The sequence below is a fragment of the Trichechus manatus genome, unplaced genomic scaffold, assembly GCF_000243295.1.
Source record: "Trichechus manatus latirostris isolate Lorelei unplaced genomic scaffold, TriManLat1.0 scaffold00114, whole genome shotgun sequence".
Taxonomy (NCBI): Eukaryota; Metazoa; Chordata; class Mammalia; order Sirenia; family Trichechidae; genus Trichechus; species Trichechus manatus.
Window position 1 is genome coordinate 9,054,922 of NW_004444050.1, and position 7,455 is coordinate 9,062,376.

Here is a 7,455-nt window from a genome sequence, read left to right on the forward strand (position 1 = left end):
GAGAGTCCACCAGAAGCATCTGACTACACTGCCATCTTGGCTCTGCCTCTTCACTTGAGTTTTGTTAAAAATTTGATATTAGCCCTGACGTCAAGATTGTTTTTTTTTCCATGGCACAAAAAGTATCTTTTTTGAAGGGGACGAAGACAAGTGGATTACTGAGATAACTTGTCTGCAGCTATCCACTGGTCTCAGAGACATGTTTAAACACATTGTTTGTGTAATAAACCTGTGCATGTATGAACTAGAACCCTAGTAGCAATACTTTTTGACTTACCCTCATAAAATCATTTTTTGTTACCATTCTAAATGGAGAAATGTACAAGTAATTTGATTGAATTATTTTAAATATATGGACTCTTAAATAGCTGCTGTTGTGGAATAGATTAGCTACAACAGTTATTTTTTAATTACATTAAATTATCATCAGCTTTCCAATTTCAGGACACTCAGAGCTGAGTAGCAATGAGGACAAAACTAAATTTCCTACTGGATTTATGTCTTTCTGGTGATCTAATAAAAATAGTTTCTGAAGGATGGGAGAGTGAGATGTACATATATTTTATTTTTTTAAATATTTATCTTTTACACCATGTGAAAAATATTCTCCTATATCCACCATATAAATATTTTCATTCCTCTTTAATGGCTATTTAAAATATTTAAGCTCTTCCTGGCAGTTTCGATGAACACATAAAGCAGTTTTTACTTTAAACACTTTTATGTAATTTTGGAAAAATAAAAAATTGAAAAGTATATAATGAATTTGGACATTAGGAATCAAAAATAGACTACTCAATGTGACACTAACTTGCTTAAATATGCTGATTAAGTTTGATTATTAAGCAAATTGCAGTAAACACAAAATTCAAAAGTATTTGGATGTGAAGTATTTTTTCTTGAGCTTTTAGGTGATAATGTAATGGTTGAATTATTCCAATTAATAATTCATAATTATTTATGAGATAAATTGTTTTTTACAGGATGAAAGTATTTAAATAGTTATATTTCTCACAATTTCGGAATAAACATATTATTTCAAATGCAAAACTGTGCGGGCCAGAGTAAAAAACTGAAAATATTTGTAGCACACAAAATTTTTAATTTGAAAAAGGAGAAAGATTTTCTGGTAGTCGGCTTGTTAAATAATTTCTGGCAATTTATAAACCTTCGACCTACTTTACTTCGTTTTGGTTGTTTTTGGTTTTAGTTTTTTGGTTATTGTTGTTTTTGTATTTTTTTTAAATTTTTTCCCATACAAAAATTTATGCATACATTGTTATGTGACTCTAATTGCTCTCCCCATACTGTGACAACACACTCCTCCTTTCCACCCCGATTCCCCATGTCCATTCAACGAGCTCCTAACCCTCTCTGCCTTCCCATCTCACCTCTGGACAGAAGCTGCCGTTTAGTCTCTTGTATCTCCTTGAGCTAAGAGACACACTCCTCATCAGTATCACTTTATGTCCCACAGTCCAGTCTAAACCTTGTCTGAAGAGATGGCCTTGGAAATTATTTTAGTTCTGGGCTGATAGAGAATCCAGGGGCCATGCTTTCCGGGGTTCATCCAGTCTCACTCAGACCATTAAGTCTGGTCTTCTTACTCGAATTTGAGTTCTGCACCCCACCTTTCTCCTGCTCCATCCAGGACTCTCTGTTGTGTTCCATGTCAGTGCAGTCATTGGTGGTAGTTGGGCACCATCTAGTTCTTCTGATCTCAGGCTGATGAAGTCTCTGGTTTATGTGGCCCATTTTGTCTCTTGGACTAATACTTTCCTTGTGTCTTTGGTGTTCTTCATTCTCATTTATTCCAGGTGGTTGGGACCAATTGATGCATCTTAGATCACCACTTGCAGGCGTTTAAGACCCCAGATGCCACTCACCAAAGCAGGATGCCCTGTTTCTTGCGCCAACTGTTTCTTCTGCTCCTCCGAGGGGTAGGGGTGCTGCGGCCACCAGCAAGAGTCCTCTTGTCTACCTGCCTACCGTCTGGTTCCCAACGCCCGGAAGGCCCCCGGGGATGGAAGCTCTGGGCTGTGGCAGGACCTGGGAGCCAGCGCAGCGGAGCTCCTCTGTGCTCCCGGGGTCCCAGCAGAGGCCAAGCACTGCCAGCAAGCTCCGGGCAATTACGTCTGAGGCGCCCCGTCTCTTCCAGCAATTAGAGGCTAATTGGCAGCCCTCATTAGGGAGCTTGCTGGGGGGCAGGTTCCGCTGGCCAGGCGCCCGCAGGAAAGGGAAATGAAGCCTGAGGGGTGTCCTCCTCCTGGCCGAGCCCTCTTTGGCCATCTGCGTTAAGGTCTCTGTGTGAGCCCCTCTCCCTGTTCCTGTTTCTCTCTCTCACTTAATCTCTCTCTGTGTCTGTTTCTTCCTCCCTCCCTCTTTCCCCCTTTCTCTCCTTCCCTCTCTTTCTCTAGGTGTCTCTGTTTCCCTCTTTCTCTGTCTCTCTGTCTCCCTCTGTGTCTCTGTCTTTCTCTGTATTTCAGCCCCTCCTTTCCTTGTTTATTTCTTTCTCTGTGGCTGTATGACTTCATTTCTCCCTGTGTCTGTTTCTTTCTCCCTCCCTCCATTTCTGTCTCTTTCTGTCTATCTCTCTCTTTGTCTCTATCTCTCTATTTTGCTGTCTCTTATCTCTGTGTTTCAGCCTCTCCCTGTATCTGTCTCTGTGTGTGTGTGTTTGTCTGTTTCAGCCTCTCCCTGAATCTCTCTCTGTGTCTGTGTGTGTGTGTCTCTCTGTCTCTGTCTCTCTGTGTTTCTATCTCTCTGTGTTTCTGTGTTTCACCCTCTCCCTGTATCTGTGTTTCTGTCTTTCTCTGTGGTTTGGTCCCTCCCTGCCTCTGAATTTCTGTTTTTCTTTGTCTCTGCCCATTGGTGACTCCATCTCTCCCTGTCTGTCTTGCTCTGATTCAGTCCTCCCCATATCTCTTTGTATCTCTGTGTTGTAGCCACTCCCTGTCGCTCTCTATGTCTGTATTTTTCAGTCTCTCTGAGGGAGTGTTGTGCAATGGTTAAGGACACACTGCTGTGTTTGAACCCACTTCTGGCTGTGTGACCTTGGGAAAACCCCCTAACCTCTCTGTGCCTCGGTCTCCTCAAAGCAAAAAGGAGATACTCATAGCCCCCCCCCACAGGGTACGTTTGAATGGGTGGTGGGTGGGTGGATGATTGATGGATGGATGAATAGATGGATGCATGGGTGGGTAGATTATAGAGAGAACTGAATGAGTTAAACACCTTAAGCAGCTGAGAGTGACCTTAGATGGTACAACAATGGGTCTTTATTCACCCGGAGCAGCAGAGGAAGAAGGAGGGTCAGGAATTGGAGAAGGAACTGGAATACATGCCTAATTGCCTCCATGAACAACTTCCTCCTTTTCCGCGAGACCAGAAGAAACAGATGCTGCCAGCTAACATTACTGAACATTTTGACCAAAGATTCTATAGAAGAATCCTGATCAAAAGGGGGAAAATCTAAAACAGAATTTCAAGTTCTTTTGGAATTCGGATTTTCTGGAGTCATTGAGGCTGGATGTGCCCCTGAAACTATTGCCCTGAAATAATCTTTAAACTTTAAACCTTAAACCAAAACTATCCCCTGAAGACCAAAAAAAAAAAAAAAAAAAGTTTATTTTAATTAATGAATTTCATCTCCTTCAAGCATTATGCTTTTCTAAAGAATTATCTATGTGAGATCAAATCAACATCAGCAACTCGAAAGGTTAGATGAGAAGCTTAGGGGGCAGTGAGTTTGTGTCAATGATTGTGAAACAATTTGGAAAAGGATATCGAGAAAGGTGGCACAACTTGAAGAACGTAACCAGTGTTAGTGAATTATTCATGTAGAAATTGTTGAGCTGGTGTATTATGTTTTGCTATTTATATCTTCACCAAAAATAAAAATAAAATAATAAAAACACTCTAAGAGCCCCTGGCATACAGGACACACTCGCTGATGTTTGATCTTATCAGTCCTTATTTCCCCAAGATCCTCCTGAATTACCACCTCCCACCTCAGTCTCCCATCTCTGTGTCTCTCAAGCCTCAGTCTCTGTGTGGCTATCCTTCTCCATCTCTCTGTGCTCACCCTACATCCCAGGGCTCTCACCAAGAGACGCTGGAACAACCAGGCTCTGATGATGTTGGTGGCCACCTTAGGAAAGTACCCCTCTTCTTTTTCCACTGCCACTCCTGGTCCAACTCCTCATCCTCTCCGCCAGAGCTGGGAGAGGCCATGCTTTTATCCAGCCCGTCTCCTTGGTCGCTGGAGAAGTCCCCACTCTTTGAGGCCAGGCGCCCACTGGATGGACATAGGGTACCCAAAATGTACAGACCCACTGTCCTCGTGGTCCCCAATCCATGCATTATTCTGGTCTGGGAGGCTGGGGCAGGAAGCTGGGTCGTCCTCCAGTTCCTCCCTGCAGCCAACATTCCAATTTTGAATGACCAGGTCGATGGGCATCTTTCCCTTGAGGCAGGTGATGTAGCTGTGACAGAAGTTGTCACACAGGTCGTGGACCTTCTCCAGCTCCAACAGGTGGAAACAGAGCACCTGAATGGCCTGTATCATCAGATTGTCCAGCTCTGGGTTGGAGGAGAAGAGGGCCTCTCAGAGCGGACCTGCTTGGCGAAAGTGGCAATGTCCTTGTTGAAGGAATCTGATGAGCAGACGTCCTCGCAGGGGGGTGTGCCCAGCCTAGCCCCAGCTCCATCACGGGGTGAGCATGTGGCCAGTTCACACTTCTCAAAGACCATGGCCAGTAGGGTCAAGAGGGGGTGTCCGTAAATCTCATCCTTCTCCCTTGTCTGGTTATCGCTGTCCAAGCCCAGGAATGGGGGCTTGGGAGGCCGTGGGGGTCGTAGGGTCCTGGGGCTCTCGTGGCCTCGCAGAAGCCAGCCAGGGCTGCAGGGCCACCCAGGATGCCAGGGTAGAGGGGAAGCTCATTGTACCTCCGGGCCATGGGCTGAGGCTGGCTGCAGCTCCCGGGTCCTCATCAGGGTCTGGCACCAGGCAGGGAGTGGGCAGCGAGCATGGACCCCCAACACACTGCTTCCCGAAGGTCACGGGCAGCAGGTGGGGAGGGTCCCCAGAGGCCCACCCCCTGTCCCAGTCTCACCCACCCATCCCAGGACAATCGAGGCGGCCAGAGACAGATGAGCGCTGGGGTGGGGGGCGGCCCAGCAGCGGCCTGGGGCGGGGCCGGAGGGTTTCCCCAGCCCTGCTCAGGTTCCAGTGTCTGGGGGCCCAGGGGATGCTGGGAGCGGGGGGCTCGCTACTCCCCGTCTCATCTCTCTTCTCTCTGTCCAGAACATTTTCTTAATAAGCTTTGTTATGCCGGTTGACCTAGATGTCCCCTGAAAGCATAGTCCCCAGATCCCTACCTCTGCTACTCTGTCCCTCAAAGTGTTTGATTGTATTCAGGAAACTTCTTAGCTTTGGTTTAGTCCAGTTGTGCTCGCTTCCCCTGTAGTGTGTGCCATCCTTCACTTCACCTAAGATAATTCTTATCTAGTTAGTAAATAACCCTCACCCTCCCTCTCCACCCTCCTAACCATCAAAGAAGGTTTTCTTCTTCGTTTAAACCTTTTCTTGAGTTCTTATAATAGTGGTCTTATACAGTATTTGTCCTTCTGTGACTGACTAAATTCACTCAGTATAATAAGTTCCAGTTTCCACCATGTTATATGATGTTTCACAGCTTCATCCTTGTTCTTTATCGTTGCATAATATTCCATTGTGTGGATATACCAGAATTTGTTTATCCATTCATCCGTTGATGGGCACCTAGGTTGTTTCCATCTTTTTGCTATTGTGAACAGTGCTGCAATGAACATGGGTGTGCATATATCTATTTGTGTGATGGCTCTTATTTCTCTAGGATATATTCCAAGGAGCGGGATAGCTGGATTGTATGGTACTTCTATTTCTAGCTTTTTAAGGAAGTGCCAAATCGATTTCCAAAGTGGTTGTACCATTTTACATTCCCACCAACAGTGTAGAAGTGTTCCAATCTCTCCACAACCTATCCAGAGTTTATCATTTTTTTTTTTTTGGATTAATGCTAGCCTTGTTGGGGTGAGATGATATCTCATTGTAGTTTTGATCTGCATATCTCTAATGGCTAATGATTGTGAGCATTTCTTCATGTGTCTGTTAGCCGCCTGAATATCTTCTTTGGGGAAGTGCCTATTCCTATCCTTTGCCTGTTTTTTAATTGGGTTATTTGTTTTTTTGTTGTTGAGGTTTTGCAGTATCTTGTAGATTTTAAAGATTAGAGGCTGATCAGATTTGTTGTAGCCAAATTTTTTTTCCCAGTCTGTAGGTTGTCTTTTGACTCTTTTGGTGAAGTCTTTTGATGAGCATAAGTGTTTGATTTTTAGGAGCTCCCATTTATCAGGTCTCTCTTCTGGTGTTTGTGTTTTTCTATTTTTTAGATTAATTTTTTCTAGCTGTATTTTCCTTTATTTCCCATTTTCCTTAGCTCAATAGAATAACTACATTTAGTCAAGTTTCACTTAGCTTATTGAACACAGGCTGTTGATAGAAAGAAACTCACACTGTATAGGTTGCAAAAAAATATGTAGCTACCTGAATTTTCCTAATTTCATTTGGCCGATTTTCGCTTTTAGGGCTAATCAAATATCATTCCTTTGAAGCAAATGAACGGGACAAATCTTTGTCCTGTTTTTATTAGACTGGTTTGAAGAGGTGGGTGAGGGTTAGGGTGAATCTGTTATTTTCAGGGAATAACTTCTATGGCAGTGTCCTTGTACACAATTTTCAGATGAAAAAAAGCCATTTGTTGTTTGGACTTTCCTTAGAGAGCCTGAGCAATACAGGATAAAAGCCTTGACAAGAGACCTCTGTCCCTTCCTCAGGAACTCATTACTGTATATCCTTTGGCAAGCCCTTCAACATCCCTGCACCACAGTCACTTTACCTGTATATGCAGAAGTTGGGCAAACTCATTCTTTAGCTAAGACTCTCCGGATCATTTTTCCCTTGTTCCTGTAGGAAAGGCCAGGAGTAAGCTGTTGTCTATTATTTTATCAACATGTGCACATCACAGCTCATGGGATAGTAAGACTCTTTTCTGAGAGATTAAACCCATTTTAAGAGTAGAGAAAAAAAAACTGTTCTTCATGTCCATATCTTGTAATAATTTCTGTGACTTCAGTAAATTCTTCCTTGCATATTTTTCTAGGGCATTCTAGACTTTCCTCAAATATCATCAACATCCAGGACCACCTTGGGTTTTCCTCCAAATTTGCACACACATCACGCCCTGTTGTTATAGAGAAGTAGTGGTGTGATGACTCTGTTTATGCAATTAAGAATAAAGTTGAGAGTTCCAGAAAAATGGCACTCTAGGCAGAAGCACCACGCCGTCCCTCCACAGCAAAGATCCGAAAAACTAAGCCGAACAGAGAATACAACAATCCTGAAACCCTAAAACA

The 7,455-nt window shown here is 43.7% G+C and overlaps 1 pseudogene; it reads right to left on the bottom strand.

The window, feature by feature from the left end:
* Positions 1 to 1,841: 1,841 nt before the first annotated feature.
* On the bottom strand, positions 1,842 to 4,958 carry LOC101360698 (homeobox protein Meis3-like; annotated as a pseudogene).
* Between the last annotated feature and the right edge of the window lie 2,497 nt (positions 4,959 to 7,455).